The sequence below is a fragment of the Protopterus annectens genome, chromosome 10.part0, assembly GCF_019279795.1.
Source record: "Protopterus annectens isolate FY-2018-M chromosome 10.part0, PAN1.0, whole genome shotgun sequence".
Classification (NCBI taxonomy): domain Eukaryota; kingdom Metazoa; phylum Chordata; order Ceratodontiformes; family Protopteridae; genus Protopterus; species Protopterus annectens.
This window is the reverse complement of record NC_056744.1, coordinates 1,152,188,913-1,152,212,861: the sequence shown is the minus strand read 5'-3', so window position 1 is coordinate 1,152,212,861 and position 23,949 is coordinate 1,152,188,913. Positions and strand designations below refer to the sequence as shown.

The 23,949-nt window shown below is 42.6% G+C and overlaps 1 protein-coding gene across 5 annotated transcripts in view; it reads left to right on the top strand.

The window, feature by feature from the left end:
* The window catches only part of TOE1 (target of EGR1, exonuclease), a 416,060-nt gene that overhangs the window by 100,267 nt on the left and 291,844 nt on the right, over positions 1-23,949 (top strand). The window lies entirely within an intron of this gene.

The following is a 23,949-nucleotide window of genomic DNA, read 5'->3' as shown; positions in this document are numbered from 1 at the left end:
ATACAACACTGATCCTCCTTTATTCTCTCATCCTCTCTTAAGACAGTTCCGCAGAGAGGCTAAGAATATAAAACCCCCAAGGAAACCACCAGTGCCTGCTTGGGACCTCAACTTCATTTTAGAAAAACTGACTCTGCCTCCATTTGAGCCAGCTGCCTCAACAGAACTACAATATTTGTCATGGAAAACAGCCTTCCTTCTGGCTATCCCCTCAGCACACAGGGTTTCGGAGCTGCAAGCCCTCTGGCGGTGCAACCTTTCATCATTTTCCATCAGGACAGAGTTTCCTTACGAACCAACCCTTCCTTTATGCCAAAGGTAGTATCCAGTGTAGCTTTGAATCAGACTATACACTTACCTACCTTTTATCCTAACCCACAAAACAAAGGGGAAAGACTACTACATTCCTTGGACATTCACAGACAACTTCGTTATTATTTGGACAGGACAAAGCCATTCAGAAAATCAGAGCAACTCTTTGTGTCCTATGCTACAGGTGCTCAAGGAAAGGCCATTTCCAAACAGACAATTTCAAAATGGATAGCCCACTACATACGCTTTTGTTACTCTTTTCATGGAAAAACTGTACCTACAAGCATCAGATCTCACTCCACAAGGGCCACAGCTACCTCTGCAGCTTTCCTCAAGAGGGTTCCCACCAAGGATATTTTGGAAGCAGCCACTTGGAGTTCTTTGCACACTTTCTCCAAGCACTATCACCTTCCACTATACTCTAAATCTAGAGTGGGCTTTGCCACAGCAGTCCTGCAGGGCATCCTTGCACCTCCTAGTTCCACTTAGTGCCTGCCACCCCTTTTTTAGCTTTGGGATTCTACCCATCTGTTATGACTGCAGCTGTATGCACGATGAACATAGTACAGTTTTGTACCTACCATAAATGTAGATGTTCGAGTGCTAATACAGCTGCAGTCCAGGTTTCCCTCCCTCCATCCCCTCTTGGGACAGGCCTTATGACAAATACCTCCTCATACAACCTGATTGGGGTATTTTGTATGGTGTATTTGCTTGCAAACTAATGTATTTTGATTATATTACATTGCACTCTTACATGAGTTTTATTTTGCCTTCCTTCTGGGGGCACCTGACATCTGAGGCAAGAAAAACTGAAGAAAATGGCGTCTGCTGGTTCTTTTATACCCCTGTCGCACTGACGTCAGGGAAGAAGCGACGATAACCGACGCCGGACCTAGACTTTGGAATTCGGCCGACCGAGGACCCGCCTGACGGCAGGACAACCCATCTGTTATGACTGCAGCTGTATTAGCACTCGAACATCTACATTTATGGTAGGTACAAAACTGTACTTTCTCTACTCTTAATATGTAGAGACAGTGTAGCTTTTAGTGCATCTTCTCTATGGATTGCTGAAGGTGGAGATCAAATTTCAGGTGGCCGTCTATTATCACACCTAGTAGGTTGTTGTTGGATACCATTTTTACTTTGTCCTGGTTGAATGACAGTGCATTTAAATGTATTTTTGGAAGGTGAGAGAGTTTGGGTGAACGGTAGTAGTTTTTATTTTTGGAATTGGGGAGAGTTGCAACTTGCCAAGCTTCTAAGGAGAAAAGGGATTTCTGGGTGAGTGTTTCAAGCATGAGTAGTGTTGTTGCAGCACAGGAATCGGTGTATTGTACTTTGGTAGCCTCTTTGGCTGCTGTGGTTTGGTCATTGATTAAACAGTAGTGGTCGTAGGATGTAGCCTTATGGGACTCCAGTGAATATAGGAAGGAAAGAGGAGAAATTGTCTTGCCATTTCTTTGCATGGGGCTTATTGGTGAGTTTTAACCTAGAAACTAGTTATGTGATAAGTTCATAGGCAAGTACTAGGCTAGTTGCCTTTGTGGGACCTTTTAAGCCTAGCCAATTCTCAGTTCAGAGGTGAGAATCCAAACCCTGCACCTTGTTTCTGTCCGGTAAATACCTTGACTGTTTCACCATGGGAATGAGGTTGGTATAAGTGATGACCCATAAGAGAGTTTAATGGCTGGATTTGTAGTAGTTTTGTTTCGTAGGGGGGAGGCTACCGCATTTATAAAATGCAAATTAACTATGAAGCAATGCTTTGGAAGTTAATGTTTGGTGGGCTGGTTTGGGTTGATTTTTTCCCCTGGATTGAGCAATGCATTTACGGATTTCTAGAAGTTTTTTGATTGAATTTTAGATATTGCTGTAGTAGGATTTTCCCCCCACTTTATACATTATTTTGCAGATGTTTAGTTTGTAACCAAAACTACCAGGTTTTTATCTGTAAGTTGCATGAGTTGCTCTGTTTAGTTCACCAAGGGGCTTGGCAATTTTGTTTTTTAATGGTGCTTGATTTACCAGGATATTTAGAAGTAATGTATTAAATGTGTCTACTGCTTCATCTCCAGTTTTAATTGGAGCATGGCTAATCTGGAGCAGATTGGAAGTTAAGTTTCTTTATTGAAGTTACTGAGATTTCTGACTGTGTTATACTGATGAACCTTGTGGTGCTGCTTGGAGTAGTTTAGCTAGTGGTTACTTAGGCTATTGGATATGGTACCACTTGTGGCAACATTGTTTGGAGTGGATTTTAGAATCCAGTCTAGGATGACTTCTTTAGATGTGGCCTTGTTAATTCTAGTTGCAGTCTTAATTGAGATAAGCCATATAGCTGAACTGAGTTTGTTTTAGAGCTGTTCTTTGCCAGTCTATAATATCTCTTAGCAAGATGATTGCCAGTCTTATGTCGACTGAGATGCATGAAAGGATCTTTCAGGATGGGAATGTTGTTTCCAGGTGTTTTTTTTAAGTATGTGTGTATAGATAGAGAGTTATGATGGTTAGAGATTTGGACATATTCAGTTTGAGGAGTGAGATTAGAAGTTCAGAGTTGTTGAAACTGGAATTGTAACATGGTAAGTGGAGAGATTTAAAACATTTTATGTAGAAAACAACAACCCCACCTGCTTTTTTGATTGTTCTATCTAGTCTGAGTATATATTATAACCTGGTGGGAGTATTTCTGTATCTTGGGTAATTGGCTTTAACCAGGTTTTTGTGTCTGTGAGGTAAGGAGGGGAATGGTGAGCTATACAGGCATGAACTTCCGTGAGTTTGTTACAGAGACTTCTTGAGTTACTGTGTATTATTTTAAGTCATAGGTGGTTGGAGAAATAGCCTGTTGCTGTTTTAGGATTTGTGGGGGCTGGTTTGTTGTGGCCTGGTGTTGTATGAGTGAGTCTGGGATTGGGATTTATATCCCCTGCCAGTATTACCCATTTAGCAGTGTGACTTTTGAAGAGCTACTTATTTGGGATTTAGTTTATAGACTGGGATAATGGTGGAGCATGTGCTACTTGCTTGTATTTTAGGGTACTAATGTAATTTAATTTGAGTAAGCTAGGGGAGATGTTTGAGAAATGTGTTGTGGTATTCTGGTTTAAGTATTCTGTGGTAGGTTTAGGTAAGTTAACAGTGGTAGGAATACTTGTTATAGCTGGTTGAGTATGTCAGTATAGTGAGAAATGTTAGTGATAGAAGATGTAGTGGAATATTTGGGATTTAGAAGATGTATGATTAGGTGATGGTGTATGGTGGGAGGAATATTGATGTGTACAGTTATAGGTGGTAGAGATTAATGGGAGGAGTAGAGAGGAGTAAGATAATGGGTAGGATTGGTAGGTAGTTATAGGGAAATATTGATATGAGGATGAAATTATATGGGGAGGCATCTAACAGTGTTAAATATGGTAAGGAAGGGTAGTAAGAAAAAAGTACCAATTTAATTATATATGGACTGCGGTGGTGGTGCTGTGGTAGCGTTGTCACCTCACAGACATTGCCTGTTCGATTCTCAGTTAGAGCGTCTTCTGTGTGGCGACATGCGTGAACGGGCGTTCCTTCATTGAAGGTTGTGCATTAGGCCCGGCAAGCCAGCACGTAAAACTCTACTGCCAATCATTAGCGGACCAGAGTTCCACTGTGGCGACCCCTAACCAGGAAAAGCCAAAAGACGCAAACATGGACGTAGAGAGATTGAAGGTGGAGGAGTGTAAGCAATAGAGAGAGAAGCGGAAGGCTGAGAGATACAGAGGAAGAGATAAATATTCTGATAGTATATCTGAAAGAACAATGCAGGAATGAACAGAAGGGAGTTTCGCATAAGAACAAAACTACAGGTACAGTTGGGGAGAGGTCCGAGTTGGATGGGATATAGTGCAAAGCAGTATGGCAGGGTGAATGGCAGATGGGAATGATGCAAAATATTGGATGGAAATAAGGAAGAAGAAAATAGAAACGCGAGTGTTAATTTGATAGTAGTAAAGCTGGGAAGTTATAAGAGTGATAGGTCTATGTGGGAAATATGGGGGAGTAAGGTTGAGTGAGTAGGAATTTGAGGTAGGGTAGGTGAGCGAAGCCAAACGTAGCAGGCTTCCCACTCTTAGGCCACTTTATTACTGAGAGCAATAAACAAATAGACACTATAAAGTAATTTCATTAAGTGAAAATAGTTTTGTTAAATGTTTGTCTTTTTGGCTTTTCCTGGTTAGGAGTTGCCACAGCAGAACTCCGGTCCGCTAATGATTGGCAGTAGATTTTCACGAACGCCAAGGTGCCAGCTTGACGTTCAACCTTCAATGAAGGCACACCCATTTACGCATGTCTTTCGAACGCCCACCCAACCGCAGGGAGGACATGCAGACTCCACACAGAAGGCACTCCCTGCACTCCAGCCAAGAATCGAACGGGAGAACCTCTTGCTGTGAGGCAATACCGCTGCACCACTGCAGATGTCATTTGAAATTAGTCTTGTTAAATATGTTCATTAAAAAGGTAAGGCAGTATGATTGGTCAAGTTAGTCCCCAAAGTAAATTGTCTAGCATTCTTTCTGTGATTAGTAAAACTTTCATGTGGATTCAAAATTGTTTGCAGATTCCTCCATCTTCATTGATTTAATCTATTTATAAGCAAAGAAAATGAAAAACAAAAATATTCTTACAGGCCAGTTTCTCAGCTTAATGTAGATTACAAAATGCTCATCTGTTTTATCTATTAGATGTTATGTGATCCTATCTCGCCTACATTCTGAATGATGGGTTCGGAGCCGATCCCTCTGCTCGACATGCCAAAGAAGTCTCTTATTGGCTGAGCTTACTATATCCCAGGATGCACCACTACCAGTCCCCAGATCTCGTTTGCCGCTTCCCGACGTGGTCTCGAGCTGGCTGGGCTGAGTAGTTTTATTAACTAACTTTTCTGTCAGTTTTTGCTGTTTTGCTCACAAAGCTGTTTTAACGGCTATCGCTAACTTTGTGTACGATTTGGATTGTAAAATTGTTGTGTGTGATTGGGTTGAGTTTGTTTTCGCCCCTCCATCCAGGGCCTTCCGGACTGTCAACCTTTAATACAGGGTCTCTAGTAATACTTTAGTTGGTTTAGAGTTCCCTGTTCTTTTTTACAGGAAGTGTTGCATTAAGCTATTACTGTAAGCTTAGCTTTATTATCAGTAAAATTTAGTTGTTTACTTTCCTGTCTAAGTGACTAGAATTGTGTAACATCATGTCTCAAACCCTAGGCCTTGGGCTTTAAAAATGTTCAAATGCGGTTTAAAATGTCTATCACAGGCGATCATTCTCTGTGTATATTGTCTCGGGCAAAGCACTTGCAGGAGTCATGCAGTGTATGTCACGCCTTTTCCTCAAGGGTCCTGCAGGAGAGGAAAAATAAATTGATTCTTAAGGGGTTAGTTAAACCTTCCTTTGAAGAAGCCTTGGCATCCTCTCCTGCTCCGGCCAAAAGAAAGGGCCGGTTCCGACCAGTCCGTCGGATCCGACTGCCAAGAAACTTAGGCAGGCCTCTCCTTCCAAAGACTTGGGCCGAGGTTGAACAGTCTGCCTCGATGCCACCAGTATCGACTCCTCTGGCTTGAGCCGATGGCTGGGCTGCTCGGAGCCGACAAGGCAGACACTTCCTCCTCGGCCAAGCGAAGTCTACCGCACCGATGGAATCTGCTGTGAGTATTCCTCGGCGCCGATACTCATCGAGTCCCCTAGCCCTTTGGGGCGATGGAAGGCCTTCTCGAACCCGTTCTGTTTCCTCTCGGTCTTGAGGATGTCGGATTCTGATATAGACAGGGTGCTCCAAAGACTGTTCCAGTCCCCAGTCTTCCAAAAATTTGTTTGGTTCCGACCCAGCTGGTTTCGAGCCGATGACCTTGGGCCCACCCATTGCCATTCCTCCTCCGACTGCTTCGCCCGCGGAGCAGGTGCTGTTGGAGCGGTGGAGATCTCAGGGTCGGCTCCGACCCTTACCCCGGGCTCGGGTCCGAGTTTGGTACGGACTTCTTCGGCTGGACCGGGGTGATGTTTGGGACCTATGCTTTGGTTCGAGCCTCCCTATCATGGCTCGAGTCCGGACACTCCCAGGATTCTGGGGTCCGCTCAGGGCCATGAGGCCAAGTCCTCTTCGCCATCTCTCCGGTTTACCAGCACCTTCCCTGGGCGTGGAGACTGGGTCTTTGGCAGTTCCCCTGTCCGTAGCCAGCGGAGCCCGAGGCCTGAGGTTACCCCAGTGGGGTTCCTCCTCCTGAGGGTTCTTGAGTTGTCTTCAGAGGAACCCCCAAGGAAGAGCAAGAGGAAGCACGTGGACTCCCGAGTCTATTACATCGGACACTGATATGGATGATGCAGAGGGCCTCGGATGATGTCTCATTTGCAGACATCTTAGAGATCCTCAAACAACGAGGCTGGATATCCAAACCCCTCTGCTGGCGAGTCAGTGCTCCTCAAGGCCTTTGGGGCTCAGCCCTCCGCCTCCTGGGTGTCTCGACGAGCTTCTGGATTTAGTTTGTCAGATACCGTGGAACCAGTCCTTCTCGTCCAAATAAATTTTATCTGCTCCCCGAGAAGGAGTTCCTTACTAAAGGCGTGGCTGTAGATGCCATGGTGGTGGCATCTGCTACACAACAGGGCGTGGCAGAGGCTTCAACATCCATCCTCCTAATAAGGAGTCTAGGAGTATGGATAGGCGCACCCTGACTTCAGCGGCCTTTACCTTAAGGTCTCTGAATTATTTGGCACATTTTACCAGGCTTCAGAGGGATCTGGTCAAGGAGTTGTCAGACTCCTCTCGGTAACCTACCTGAGCAGCTAGCCCAGTCGGTTAGCTCTCAGTTGGCTATCCTTACGTCAATTTCTAACTCGTCCATGAGGCTCATTTCCTATGCGGCAGCGGCAGGCACAGGCGTGGCTCCAAGCCTGGCTCGGAGGCCTTCAAGTCTTCCTTTTGATGGGTCCTCATTGTTTGGACCCAAGGTGAAAGACACCCTTACCGCTGTGAGCAAGAGCGTTATCTGCCGAGGTGCCCGTTATTCCACTCAAGGCTAAAGGAGGGAAAATGTGGTTCCGCAAATCTAAGTTTTTCTCCCAACAGCAGGAAGATTCCCGTCCAGAGGCAGAGGGCGGGAAATTTTGTCCCAGAGGCGGCAGAGGGCCCCGCAATTGTGGAGACCGCGAGTCCTTGCGTGGCGCTTCAGCCTCCCACACGTCATGAGGGATTGCCCGGCTGTGCTGCGCCGGAGGCAGTCGGGTGTCGTTTGCCAAGCACCTAAAAGCCTGGGAGTCAATCACTCAGGACAGATGGGTGCCGGATCATCGGAGGTTACACCATCCCATTCAAATACTCACCCCACCGTCCAAGAGAATCCCGGACCCACCACCCAGTCAAAGGGAAATAGCAGCCGCAGAAGCTTTAAAGCTGCTAGAAAAGGAGTCATCCAACCGGTCCCCACAGACCAGATCGGATCAGGAAATTACTCCAGGTTCTTTTAGTGCCAAAAGACAGGGGACCTGAGACCAATATTGGATCTCAGCAGACTGAACCAATCCGTCACGAAATCCAAATTCGAATGGTCACGTTACAATCCATTCTCCGTTGTTGGAGAAGGATGTTTGGATGTGCTCCATAGACCTCAAGGACGCCTATTATCACATACCGATACATCAGGCGTCCAGAAGGTATCTGCGCTTCAGCCTGGGAGTCAGTCATTACCAATTTTGTGCTCTGCCCTTTGGTCTCACCACAGCGCCCAGGGTGTTCACCAAGTGTTTGGCAGTAGTGACGGCTCACCTGAGAAGTCTTGGATTCCAAGTGTTTCCCTATCTCGACGACTGGCTCCTGACTGCCACCACCAGGCATCTACTAATGGACAACCTCAAAGCCACCATCTCCCTGGGTGTTTCCCTGGGGATTACATTCAATTGGTCAAAGTCTGTCTTGCTGCCCTCTCAACGCATAAAGTTTATAGGAGCAGAGATAGACTCAAGATTGATGCGTCTTTCTTCCTGCCGAAAGGATCCGAACTTTACAGGGCCAAGTTCAAGCTCTGATCTCGAGATCCAAAGCCCCAGCCAGGATGGTCCTACAGGTTTTAGGCTCAATGTCTGCCACGGTTCTTTTAGTTCTAGCAAGATTACACATGAGGATTCTTCAGTGGCTCTTGTCAACTCAATGGTCCTTTCAGGATCTTCCCTCAATCATCACATCATGATTACGGAAATATGCAAAGGGACCTTCGCTGGTGGCTTCAGACATCCAACTTGGATCAGGAAAACCCTTTGTTCTCCCTCCAGTGGTTATCCTGACGACAGATGCCTCCCAGATAGGGTGGGGGCATTGTCTGGGCAGGCTAGTTCAGGGCTCCTGGCTTCCGAACGAAGCTCTTCTCCACATCAACGTGTTGGAGATGAGGGCTGTACTTCTATCCCTACAGGCCTTACACAAGTTTCTTCCTCAGGGCATCATCGCCATCCACACAGACAACATGTCGGTGGTTTGGTATCTGAACAAACAAGGAGGGACCAGATTTTGCAGAGAGGCCATGAGAGTGTGGGAATGGGCTGTAGCTACCAACCGCTTCTTGGTAGCGACCCACATCCCGGAAAGTCAAATGTATTGGCGGACAAATTAAGCAGGACAATTCTCTCTCCTCACGAATGGTCTCTAAACCGCACAGTAGCAGCCCAGGTTTTCAAGAGATGGGGTGCTGCGACCTATTTGCAACTCCACAAAACACCAAGTGCCAAAGGTTCTTCTCTTTGATTCCACATCAGGAAGTACCAGCCATGGATGCTCTAGCACAACCTTGGCCAACAGGGCTTCTTTATGCCTTTCCTCCAATTCCACTCCTTCCCAAAGTTATTCAAAAGCTTCTCAGCTGGGGTCTTCAATGATTCTGATTGCCCCATACTGGCCTCGTCAGATATGGTTTCCTTACCTGAAAAAGCATGCAGTGGGCGATCCGTGGACCTTAGACCTGATCCCGGATTTGCTAATCCATCAGTCGGGACATTGGCATCAGTCCCTTCAATCTCTGAAATTGACAGCTTGGCTCCTCCACTTCCAACCTTAGTTAGAAGGCACACACTAGACCCGGAAGTTGTTCACATTTTATCTTCGGCCCACAAACCCACCACTAACAAATTGTACCTCAGTAAGTGGAAGAGGTTTGCTATCTGGGCTCAACTCAAGGGCTTAGACCCTATCACTGCTCCTGTCCCAGAGGTTTTGAAATTCTTAACATCCCTGTTTAATCAGGGATCTTCTGTCTCAACTATTAAAGTCCAACTAGCGGCTATCTCTAAATTCCATTTGAACCGGCTGCTACATGCGAATTAAAATATCTGTCTTGGAAAACGGCATTCTTAGTGGCTATTACTTCGGCAAGAAGAGTCTCAGAGCTTCAAGCCCTGTCTATTAAACCACCGTACTTGATTTTTCACAAGGATAGAGTTTCACTTAGGCCTAATCCATCCTTTGTCCCAAAGGTCTGTTCTAGTTTCTGTCTTCAACAATCTCTAGAGCTACCAGTTTTCTTTCCAAAATTCTCTAATGAAGCAGAATACACTCTCCATAAATTGGATGTTCACAGGCAATTACGCTTCTATTTAGACAGGACTCAGCAACCGTAAGTCAGACCAGTTGTTTGTGTCCTTCTCAGATAATAAATTGGGCCAAACCATCACAAAAGCTACAATCTCAAAATGGATCAGAGATTGCATAACTCAGGCCTATTCATCTTCGAATAAACAACTTACATCATCTATCAAAGCTCATTCTACCAGAGCTATGGCTACTTCTATAGCCTTTCATTCCAAGCTCGCTATATCAGAAATTTGTGCCTACTTGGTCCAACCCGCACACTTTCATTTCCCACTACAAATTGGATGTGGCATCTAAAGGACGAGCATCATTTGGTTCCACGGTACGCAGGAGTGTTTTCCAGTGAGCCACCCAGGATTCAGGTGCTAGGGACGCTGTCCCATCATTCAGAATGTAGGCGAGATAGGATCACATAACATCTTTTAGTTATGTACTCACCATAACTTCAGATGTTTTGGATCCATCTCGCCTACATTCCTGATACCCACCCTCCTTCCCCCTGCCTTGCAGATCAGAAGAGATTGAACGGTTTTGAGTTCAACTGTTTTATCTTGTTTCATCTGACGATGTTATATAAGCAGGGTATGCGTGTGTGCATGTATGCGGACAAACTAGATCTGGGGGACTGGTAGTGGTGCATCCTGGGATATAGTAAGCTCAGCCAATAAGAGACTTCGCTCTTTGGCATAAGCGTGCCGAGTCGGAGCCGAGGGATCGGCTCCGAACCCATCATTCAGAATGTAGGCGAGATGGATCCCAAACATCTGAAGTTATGGTGAGTACATAACTAAAAGATATGTATGATAGGTAATATTGCTAAAGATCAGACTGGTGGTTTCGTTATCAATACACTGACTCAGAGTAATAAAATAATAATTACAATAGCAAACTTAAATATACCTAATCAGAAGTCAAACAGTGGAGAAAAAGAATACTACGCTTTTGGAGAAAGTTGTTGCTGTGGTTTGTCGTTGATTTTTCAGTAATCTACAGTAAGTACTGTCTATCAAATGACAAGCAAATGTGTGGGTGTGTGTGGATCCCTGTCTAAATATCGAACATTCACAACAGCAAGTATTATAGCATCAAACCAGGAACACTGAAACCTAATTAAGAAACAAAAACGCTGCTTTTTTGCAGGGAGGCAAAGCCTCCCTTCACCCCTATGTGGTGGGCTGTCTCTCACCCACCCCCTAGTAACTATATATATATATATATATATATATATATATATATATATATATATACACACACATATATATATATATATATATATATATATATATATATATATATATATATATACGCGCACACACACACTCTAATCCCCACTGTAGTGAAGGTCTTTCTTACTCAATGTTGTGGGTTTTTGATGTTTCCAATTCAGTGTTGTAATGTTCACTGTTGTGAACATTCAATGTTTAGATGGGGATCCATATATATATATATATATATATATATATATATATATATATATATATATATATATAAATAACAAGCAAACTCGTATGTTCTACGAAGAGAATTAAAACGTAAAGACACACTTCAGACTGAAGTAACAAAAAAATCAAGTTTCATGGCTCTGATTTTATCCAGAAACTTAATTATTTTGCTACTTCAGTCCGAAGTGTGTCTTTATATCTATATCTGTGTATATATATATATATATATATATATATATATATATATCTATATCTATATCTGTATATATATATATATATATATATATATATATATATATATATCTATATCTGTATATGTATATATATATATATATATATATATATATCTATATATATATATCTATATCTGTATATATATATATCTATATATATATATATATCTGTATATATATATATCTATATATATATATCTATATCTGTATATATATATATATATATATATATATCTGTATATATATATATATATATATATCTGTGTATATATATATATATATATATATATATATATATATATATATAGATATATAGATGGTTGTGTGTGTATACGTACATACATGCATGCATATACACATATGTACATGCGCATATTCATTAGTTATATTTACCATTTAATGACTGGGTAGGTGAAGTAGTCTGTTTACACTTTGCTCTATGAGCCTGAGTCATGACTGAAATGTACAGTAGTGAAGTAGTTTTCTACAGTTCAGTGTTACATATGCAGTGTACACATTAGTTTAAAAAATAAACAGCAAAGCAAATAAAATAGTTGTAGCATAAAGGTAGAAAATCAACTAATATGCATAATACAGGGCTAAGAAATACAATGCTTATGATGTGTTACATTGAGGAAAGTATTGCAGCTCTGTGAGTGACATCTTAAGTGAAGGATGAAATGGGTGATGAACACGTGCAGCAGCTGTTTTAGAGATGATGGTTAAGTGCATTCTAGAAATCTTTAATGGAGTTGTAGTTTTAGGTTCTGTAAGCATGTGTTCCCAGGTTGCAGGTCTCAATCTTGAGAAATTTTCTTTCACCCAGTCGGGTTTTGAATCGTGAGCAAGTGAGGGTGAGACAGCTGCCTTTTTCTGCTTCTCGTATTATGTTGCTGTCTAGAATAGAGGTGAGCAGTAACCTTGTTATAGAATTTTGAAAATTTAGCGTGCTTAGGAGAAAGTTAGCTCTTAGTCAATGAAAGCCAGTTAGTGTTTTAAGCAAAGTGCAGTAGTAGACTATGGGGGGGTTAGCAAGAAGGATAAATAAATGTACATATTTTGTTTTCTACAGTTTTTGTTCTGTGGATAGTGTAAGCCGAATGCAAAATTAGAAATGGGAGGCTGTATTGCAGCTTTGGTATTAAAAGCATTTTTAGCACTAGATAAGCAGGCCGTTGAAGTGAGAGAAGGTATGTGATTTTTGTATCAGTTAAGTTGAGCCAAAACTATTAGATGCAGTACCTGTGAGAGTTGTGAAGGAAAGAGATTGGCTGAGAATAAAGCCTTGGTATGTTTGTTCTTTGGCAATGGGAATAGTGTTAACTTTATGATCTTTTATAAAAGTGGGAAGGATGCTGGGTAATTTAATAGTTGAGTTCATAACATCATTCGTTTTCTTGTTGTTGAAAGAGGATCAGAAGCATAGCTTAGTCAAGTCTCTTGCAGTTTATTACTGGATTGTAAGAAGAGTATGTTGTATGTGTGCATAATCATTTTGAGATTTGGAAGCTTGATGGGAAAGTTATTGATAGAGGGAAAACTGTAGAGGTCCTAGAACAGATCCTTGTGGGACTTCTCTATGTGTCTAATGAATACAGGTACCACGAGTTACTGTAACAAATCTTGAAAGATTTGTTTCATAGATAACTCTGAAACCAGTGAGTGGTATTATTGTTTAGCTCAGCCAACTTAAGTTACAGAGGCCCTGGACATCGTTACAAACAGAGCTTCTGTGATATCTTTCATGTTGCAATAAATGGCATCACTAACCATTATAAGGGCTGTAAAAGTACTGAATTCACTGTGAAAATCCTATCACAAAGCAAAGCATAGTTGTTGATGTGTTGTAGTTGATTGTACAGCAGCTTTCCATATGTTTTAGTCATGAGGCAGATATTATCGGTCGACCTGTAATCTTTCAGCTGTTTGAGAGAAGAGACTTTAATAGTGGAATAATGGATGAATGTTTGAATGCTGAAGGGATAGATACACTGGTGAGAGAGAGGTTAAAGACACAAGTGAGAGGTTTGGCTATCTTTTCAGCTGCAAGATTTTTTAAGAAGTTCGGGTGGAGCTACTGAAATGTTTGTGCTTGAATTAAGTTTTTGAAGAAAAGATTTGGTTTTAGTGGCTGTTTCTGAAATGTGGAAAGTTGCAGTAAAGAAGAGAGGAAAGTATAGTGCATTAGTGATGTCCTTCTCTTCACCTCTGGTGAGAACTTGAGGTAGAAGGGTATTTATTATGTTAGTTATGGAGGACTGTAGATAGTGTGCATGATCATTAGCAAAGGTGGTGTGATCAATAGAGAGAGTCATTCCTACTTGAATTGCAGAGATTTAGTTAAGGTACCTGTTGTGATGGTCCCTATTCTGGGCCAGTAATCAAGGAGCCTCAGTCCTCACCACTGACACTAGTGAGAGATGGCCACTAGGAACTAAACTGGGTACACAGTATTTTTCAGATGCATCTCTTTGTACCATGCACAGTTTCCCTTAAGAGCTCACAGGGAGCACACTCCAGACCTGGGGCTGGGTTCTCTGTCTCTCTCCAGGCCCCAAACAAGACTCCACACTGACTACTTTGGAGCTCTGTGTCCTTGTTCCCAGTAGCTGAGACACACACACACACACACACACTTGGATATTTGATCTTCACACACACCTGGGAAAGGCTGGCACAGATCTACCAGCTGTGCCCCCTCTGCCACAAACTTTAAAGTAATTATGCTGCCACTAGTCAGTTGCTCTAAGGCTCTTGCAAGGTTACCCAATTTATACTGAAATTAACATACTAATACAAATAGAGTTTGACCAATGCAGCAAGGCTTTCAGGAGTGGCCACAGTGTCACTAAAATAAGCATAACTACTCTTAAGATGTTTAAAGGTATTATTTAAAATACCAGCCACAATTAAAGGTATCAAAATAAATAGAAAACACAAGAATACTGACTATCTAGTTACAATAATTACCAGAGTTTCAATCATAGGAGATGTAAAAAATAACACAGTTGGATAGATTCACACAGATACAGAAAAACAGTACTTAACCAATCTCACTATATTTTCTGACTGATCTAAAAAAAATACTATTCCCTGGTTACTTAAAGCAAGCCCAGATGAAGTGTGTTGAGTTGCTTACTACAGCAAGCCAAGATGAGATGTGAGGTTGTTTGAAATGTCTGTGAGAGCTCTTTCCTGTCAGGTTCCAAAACGCAGCTGCGAGAGTTCCAGAATAGCTCACTGTTATTTAAAAAAAATCAGTTCAGTGCTGGTTATAGAATGACATCCCATCTGGTCACCTGACTGCTACAGTATACACCCAGAGCTTTTCTAAGATCTGTTTCAGCATCTGAATGCTATAAAACAATTTCAAAACACTTCCACCCTTCCAGGGTAGCAATTAGCAATTAGTTCATCCCTAAGGACAATTCAGTAAGATTCCTAGTCCTGGTTTTCCCCAGACGTTTTTGTCTTTAGCTGCAGTCAGTGGCTAAACCGACCCATTTAATTTTCAACAAATTTTTCAAAATTAGCTGGACTGAGATTAACCTTTTCCCTTCCAGAATTCTCTGTTAAAACATATACATTTAATCAGTTATAATAATACTGTCTGACATGCATGTATATCTCTCTTCTGTCCAGCAGGACCCACTGTTGATGTATTTGTAAAGTTGCTTGTGTTAAAAAATACATTTTTAACATGAGCATCTGTACAAATCAGTGTGATAGTAAAATGACATAAAATTCTTTACAATACTCCAGCTAGCTATGCTGGCATATGTTACATATGCACTACTGTACTCTCCCTGGCACAGATGGCACTACCTCGTATCATCACACCTGTCAACTGGTTTATATTTTTTACAGAATTGAATAGGTCTAGACCACCTCAAAACCAGTTGTCTCTTTCTCCAGTCCTTTAGAGTCTCTTGGATCAGGGCACTATATTCAGCCTGTTTATGCATCTCAAAGGGGCAAAGGTTTCTATTCAAGAATGTTTTGGGTTCCCAGGAAAGAGGGTTCCTTGAGGCCTATCATAGATCTTTCCTTTCTCAGTACATTCCTTCTGGTGCCTAGTTTCAAGATGTTAACTCTTCAAACTCTTGATTCCAGTGCTTCTTCCCAGGCTTTTTTTTCTATCCCTAGCTCTGAAGGTTGCCTGACACCATATTCCTATTTATCCTCTTTTTCAGAAAAGTTTTGAGATTTACTGTCTCTTCCTCTAATTCTCAATTCTCTGCTTTACCCTTTGGTCTTTCTACAGCACCAGTAATATTTACCAAGTGCTTAGCTCCTGTCATAGCATATTTGAGACTTCACAGTATTGGGATATTTCCTTCTCTGGACGACCTTTTGACTCGGGCTACATTCCCTCCTGTGTTTCTAAAGACCTTGGAGTTCACTTTGGGTCTCCTTTGCAGTCTTGGGTTCATTCTAAACTTAAGTGAATTCTGACTCCCACTGAAGATCAGATTTTTGTCAATTGCAGAATTCATACTCTCTTTCTATGACTGCCTTCCTTCCCACGATCATAGCTCTGTGTCTTAGTCTTCAGTCTTCTTTCAGAACCTTCCTTTGTAAATGACATCTGCAAAAGAATTTTTAAGAGCCCTGAGGTTCATGGTATCCACTAATCCTATGGTTCCTCATGCCAGATACCATATGAGGAAGCTACTAGATGGTTTGGCTCCAGCATTGCTATCCAGTAGACTTCCAGATTCCTCCCTTGCTTTGCCTAGGGAAGGGATTTCTGTGGTGGAGCAGTCCCTTCAGTCCAGGACTTTCTTTTCTGATTCTTTCCCCCTCTCAATAGCTGTTTACAGATGCTTCAGACCATGGCTGGGGGAGCTTGTTCAAACAATGTCTAGGATGTTCATCGTGCATACAGCTGCAGTCATAACAGATGGGTTCTCCTGCCATCAGGCGGTTCCTCGGTCGGCCGAATTCCAAAGTCTAGGTCCGGCGTTGGTTGTCGTCGCTTTCTTTCCTGACGTCAGTGCGACAGGGGTATATAAGAGACAGCCGACGCCATTTTCTTCAGTCTTTTTTGCCGCGCGGTGCCCGAAGCAGAAGCAGTTCGCAAGTGCCGGTCGGCCAGCTCCTGAAATTATGAAAATTTGGAAACCGAAGTCTTCTTTAAAGCTAAGTACCCCGTTGGGGAAACTTTTCTTGCCTCAGACCGATGTCAGACAAAGTTAACAATTGTATTTCTTGTGGGAAGCAAATACCGCATAAGGATTTCCATTCCCTCTGTATACCTTGTTTAGGCCCAGACCACGACGTCTCGGGCTGTCGCTTTTGTGCTACTTTCAATAAACGCACTATTAAGCGTCGGGCGGAGTTCACCCAGCACTTTTTTGGTAAAGCTTTTGATTATAAAATGTCGTTGGAGACTCCGACTACCGTTTTGTCCAAAAAACGCAAGGACAAAGACCGACACGATGCCAAAACTGGCTACACGTGGTCCGGTTCTCAGCGAGGCGCCTACGCAGCCCCTGACTACCGACGACACTTCTCTGGCGGTGTCTTCTGTAACCGAGACCGCAGGTACCTTGGCCCATACCCTGACTACAGCTACCGAAGCCACTGTAAGTGTTGAGCCTCTCAATGTGGACAGGTCCACTTCCACCCATGGTGTCTTCAAACCCTCATCTTCCTTTTCCATAAAGTCCTTTACTAAGTCCAAATCAGCCATGCATCCCAAGAGGCCTGTTGCACAGGGCCCATCTCCAGGTCCCATGCCTAAAAAGCAGATGCTCAAAATGGCTGAGGATTTAATTACTCTTATCATGGGTTCCCAACCCCCTCCGGACAAGAGACCCAGAGTGGAGGAAGATTCTCCCTCTTCTGACCAGGGCTCCATTATTTCAGAACATTCTGATGAAGAGGAGCACTCGTACTCTCCCTTTGAAGATTCTGATGCAGAGCAGTCCATTCCTTCTGTATCTCCCCCAGGGGATTTTTCTTTCGGGGAAACCTTGCATACCTTGAGGGAACACTTCCATTGGGAAGGCCAAGATTTTTCAGATTCCAAGAAAAGACTTAGGGAATTTCTTTTGCTACCTCAGCACAGACCTCTGGCAATACCTCCTGTCCTGGACATACTTGATGATGCTTACTCGGAGGCTTGCCTTAATCCGGATTCCCTGCCTCCTGCCCCAGTCAAGCCTGATAGGTACTACAGAGTTCCTAACTCACACCAATTTCTTTACAAAAGCCATAATGCTGAACCTGAAACCATTTCTCAAGGCCCCAAGGGAATGAAGGCCTCTACTGCTAAGAATCCATTACCTTCCAAAAGAGAGTCTAGATCCTTAGAAAGGTGGGGAAAAAAGGTATATACCTCGGCCACACTAGCCATGAGGGCCTTGAATTTGTCAGTTCCATATGCTTAAATATTAGCAGTTTCTGTTATCACAATTAAGGAATAAAATGTCACAACCTGAACAACCAGATTTGAAGGAGTTGCAGGATATGATGCATAGTGCAGAACAAGTGGGTAAGCACACATTACAATGTGACTATGATGCTCTAGAGGCCTCAAGTAGAGCTGCTGTTACAGGATCAGTCATTCGTAGACATGCCTGGCTTAGGGAACAAACCTTGCCTGATCATGTTAAAGTTAAACTACTAGATGCTCCTTGCTGAGGAGATACTACGGAAAATGGAAGAAAAAGCTAAATCTATGCAAACTGTCAAAGCCTTTCTACAGGTACAACCACCACGTTTTAGCAGAAATTGGCCTTCAAAAACCTGGTCCTTTCCAGCCACGGACAAGCCCCAAAGAGGTAGATACAGGCGCACAAGGGGCAGAGGGCAATCTCAAGGATCATATATAGGCAGACAATGGCAAACTCCAGCACCAAGAGGTGGCGAAGACAGTGCACAACAATACAGGAAACAAACCCAATGACTTTCCCCTTTGCATGCCAAGCAAGTCTCAGCTGGCAGCACCCTTGGGAGGAAAACTGACATTATTTTCAAAAAATTGGCAAATCACAACAGACAAATGGATCCCGGACATTATAAACAGAGGCTACAGATTTCATTTTCACACACTTCCAAAAATGAGAGGCATGCCAAACCTGCCACACAATCAAAGGGCAGAGGCTCAAATACAAATTTCAAAGCTCATGGACATGAAAGCTATTCAAGAGGTACCTACTCACGAACAAGGTCAAGGTTTTTATTCCAGACTATTCCTAGTACCTAGGAAGGGAACCGTTGGAGACCCATTTTGGACTTATCCATCCTGAACACATTTCTACTCGTACCAAAATTCAAGATGCTCACCTTACAGCAGCTTCTTCCCATGCTGGGCAAGGAGTCTTGGCTGGTAACATTGGACCTCAAGGAGGCATACCTGCATGTCCCAATCAGACAAAACTGCAGAAGATACCTCAGATTTCTTGCAGGTTCAATCCACTATCAATTCTCTGCATTGCCCTTTGGCTTATCTACTGCGCCCAGAGTATTCACGAAATGCCTGGCATCAGTAATTGCCTACTGCAGACTTCAAGGGATACAAATTTACCCTTATTTGGACGATTACCTGATCCAAACGGACAGCAAACGCATATTTCTGGCAAACACATATTTCTGGAACATCTGGCTTATGTAACACGGTTATTGAATTCTCTGGGATACACAGTCAACAAAGAGAAATCCAGGCTAACACCATCTCCGAAAATAATTTTCCTGGGTGCCAACTTGGACACAAACACCCAGATGGCCTATCTTACGCCAGAAAAACAGGGGCAACTAACTCAGTACTTCAAAATACTAGCAAATTGTACCAGGCTAACTGCAAGGAAAATCCTGCAGGCTCTGGGCTTCATGGCATCTTGCATTCTTCTAATCCCATGTGCAAAGTTGCATATGAGGAAACTTCAATGGTACCTAAAAACCTATGGTCTCAACACAGCCACAGTTTGGAAACAATAATACCACTAATCCCATGTTTGCAAAAGGAATTTCTATGGTGGGCCCAAGCATGCCAAACAAACACAGGTCTACCATTCTGCAAGCCTCAAGCAAATCAAGTCATCACAACAGACGCTTCAGACTACGCCTGGGGGGCACACATGACAGACAGGTGCATTCAGGGCAAATGGTCCCAAAAGGAAAAGCACCTTCACATCAATCAAAAGGAAATGCTAGCAGTGATAAATGCAATTACAGCTTTCAAGGACCTCCTGCATCCAGGGCAATTATTGATAAGAACAGACAACACCACAGTAATGTGGTACATAAACAAACAAGGAGGAACACATTCATACCTCCTGTGCAGGCTGGCCATGTCACTTTGCAACTTGGCTCTGGAATGGCAAATCGAACTTCAAACACAGTACCTGCCATGTTTGGAAAACACACTGGCAGACAATCTAAGCAGAAATATGACAGACCCGCACGAATGGAAGTTGCATCCTCAAGTGTTTACAAAGATAATCCAAGCGTGGGGAAGGCCAAACATAGATCTCTTTGCCTCCCACAGGAATCCTCAATTGACGAAATTCTGCTCCAGGGCATTCCATTCAAAGGCCTGGAGAGTGGACGCCCTTTCTTTCAGTTGGGCAGCACGGACAGTTTACGCCTTCCCACCTTTGCCTCTTCTGCCCAAGTTGCTTTTGAAAGCAAGAGCAGACAGACCGATGATACTGATCGCTCCAGACTGGCCAAGACAACACTGGTACCCACTCCTGAGGAGCCTAACACATTCTCCTCCCTGGATCCTACCTCTAATGCCTCTTCTACTGACAGCACAGCTACAAAACTCTTCACAGTCAGCTGAAAACACTCAATCTGGCTGCATGGAAAATTCCTTAACACCACAACAGACCCTACTCTCCAAGGAGGTGCAGGATGTCATTTTGGAGGCCAGAAGGCCATCTACTAGAAAGGCTTACTCCGCAAAATGGAAACGGTTTTGCACTTGGAATGAGAAAAAAGGCCAGGATCCTAGAAAACTGAATTTGCCTCCGATATTACAGTATCTAGCTGAGCTGTTGAACAGTGGACTTTATTTTCCTCCATCAAAATCCATGCCTCAGCCATTTCTGCTGAATACAACACTGATCCACCATTATTCTCCCACCCACTCTTAAGACAGTTCCTCAGAGGGGCTAAGAATATAAGACCTCCAAGGAAACAACCAATACCAGCCTGGGATCTTAATTGCATTCTAGAAAAATTAACATTGCCTCCCCTTTAAACTAGCTGCCTCAACAGATTTGCAATATTTGTCCTGGAAAACGGCTTTCCTTCTGGCCATTACCTCAGCTCGTAGGGTTTCGGAACTACAAACCCTCATGGCTGTGCAGCCCTTTCTCATCTTCCATCAGGACAGGGTTTCCCTACGAACCAACCCGTCATTTATGCCTAAGGTAGTATCCAGGGTAGCTTTAAATCAGGCCATACACTTACCTACCTTTTACCCCAATCCTCAAAACAAAGGGGAAAGGCTGCTACATTCCTTAGACATCCATAGACAGCTACGTTACTATTTGGACAGAACAAAGCCTTTCAGGAAATCGGAACTCTTTGTGTCCTATGCTGTAGGAGCTCAAGGGAAGCCAATTTCTAAACAGACTATTTCAAAATGGATAGGCCACTGCATACGGTTTTGTTACTCGTTTCATGGTAAATCTGTACCTGCAGGCATCAGACTCCACTCCACAAGGGCCACAGCTACCTCTACAGCCTTCCTCAGAGGAGTCCCTACCAAAGATATTTTGGAGGCAGCCACTTGGAGTTCTGTGCATACCTTCACTAAACACTACCACCTACCTTTATACTCCAAAACTAGAGCAGGCTTTACCACTGCTGTGTTGCAGGGCATTCTGGCTCCTCCCAGTTCCACCTAGTGCCTACCACCCTGTGCGTAGCTTTGGGATTCTACCCATCTGTTATGACTGCAGCTGTATGCACGATGAACATAGTACAGTTTTGTACCTACCATAAATGTAGATGTTCGAGTGCTAATACAGCTGCAGTCCAGGTTTCCCTCCCTCCTTCCCCTCTGGGTACAGACCTAGTGGCTAACTCCTCATCTCACAACTTGATTGGGTTATCCTTCTATGGTGTATTTGCTTGCAACTACTGGTTTTTGATTATATTGCAATGCATGATTATATATTTTATATATGTATGTATATATATATATATATATATGTATATATGTGTGTATATATATATATGTATATATATATATATATATATATATATATATATATATTTTTTTTTATATATATATATATATATATATATATATATATATATATATATATATATATATATATATATATATTGCCTTCCTTCTGGGGGCACCTGACATCTGGGGCAAGAAAGACTGAAGAAAATGGCGTCGGCTGTGTCTTGTATACCCCTGTCGCACTGACGTCAGGAAAGAAAGCGACGACAACCAACGCTGGACCTAGACTTTGGAATTCGGCCGACCGAGGACCCGCCTGACGGCAGGAGAACCCATCTGTTATGACTGCAACTGTATTAGCACTCGAACATCTACATTTATGGTAGGTACAAAACTGTACTTTCAGGGGATTTGGTCTCCTCAAAAAGTGATGAGGCATATCATTATTCAAGAGATGAGGGCTTTGATTCTGGCCCTTCAGTCCCTGCACTACCTCTGGTCTTCAGGTCCCCTCAGAGTATTCACAGACAATACCACAGTCATGTGGTGAATCAACAGGGAGGGATAAAGTCCTATCGTTTTTGCCAACTAGCTCTGATAGCTTGGGATTTTGCTGTCCAACACAATTTAGTTCTTCATACAGTCTGTTTTCCTTCCCTCAGACAAAGACATTGTGGCAGACACTTTGAGTAGATCTACTGCTGATCCTCACACATGGATGTTATACAGGGAAATCTTCTTGGATGTTGTGGGATATTCCTCAAATCGATCTGTTTGCATCCCCCCTATAACAGGCAAGTCCACCAGTTATATTCCAGGCTGAAGGATGTGGGCATGGAAATAGGATGCCATGCCCTTCTCTTGAACAGGGATTTTTCTTTGTGTTTCCCCCTCTTCCTCTTCTGCTAAAGGTCCTATACAAGGTTCTGTTGGACAGGACAAAAATCTTGTTGAATCCCTTTTTTGCCCAGACAGCACTGATTTTCCCTCCTTTTTTCACCTGGCCAAAGAGCAGTCCTCATAGGTTACCTCACAGGATGGATTTGCTACACACAAGACAAGGTCTTACACATTCATCCTCATCTTCTCACTTGGCAGTGGACTCTTTGGGTGAAAGGGCTTTAATTCCTTTTAGGCAGCATTTGACATGTTCCCAAATTTTACATGAGGCTAGAAAACTAAATATAAGAACATCTTAATGCTTCTCAAAGGAAAAGATTTTCATGTTGTTGCTATAGGCAGAACCAGGACCCCTGGAGCATTGTTATGAAGCACTGGGACATCCTATCGCTAAATGATGATATAAGCAATGTGGTGGGACGTCAACCCAAGTTCTTATATAAGAATACGCTGAATCTAAAACGGAAGTTGTGTCATTATTCAGGTGGTGTAGATACTACGTATTTTACTCCCATATATAACACTGTTCCCTGTAATTCATGTAGACAATGTCAGTTTATAGATGCTGACAATGTGTTTCAACATCCTAATACAGGTTATAATTATCATTTTAAAACTCAAACTAATTGTCGCAGCGAAAACGTAGTTTACCTTGCTAGATGTGTGGAATGCACTTCATTTTATATAGGGAAAACTAATCGTCAGTTACGTGAACGCATCAGGGAGCATGTTTACCATATTAGGATGGGTTCTGAAAATAATGCTTTAGCAAAACATTGCAAGCAATATGGTCCATTGCATAGTTTTAAATTCTCTGTCATGCAAAGCATAATATCCAGTGGTAGAGGGGGTAATTTAATCAACTATACAGAGGAATGTGAGGCACGTTGGATTATCCGCTGCAGAGCGGATAAACCACCAGGAATTAATGATAAAGTATGCCTACATCCCTTTTTACGTAAAAGAAGACTTTTTAAACCAAAGCATAATGCTTTGGTTTAGTTTCTTTTAATTATATAATGATTTAGTTTTAGAGATTTACCATTGTGTATATGTTTGTTATATGTTATTTATGAATAAGTGCTCTTTATGTATGTAAAAACTTTTTATATATGTACATATACATTGTTTGAATATGCATTTCGCTTTAAATTCTCAGTTGAGATTAATGACATCATGAACTTAATTGATTTATTGGTTTTACCATCTGCTTTATAAAGACAGGAAGTTTATGTTTTATAGTCTGAAGAAGCCTTAGGGTGAAAGCGCTTACTACTGTTTGTTCGAATAAAAGGTGTT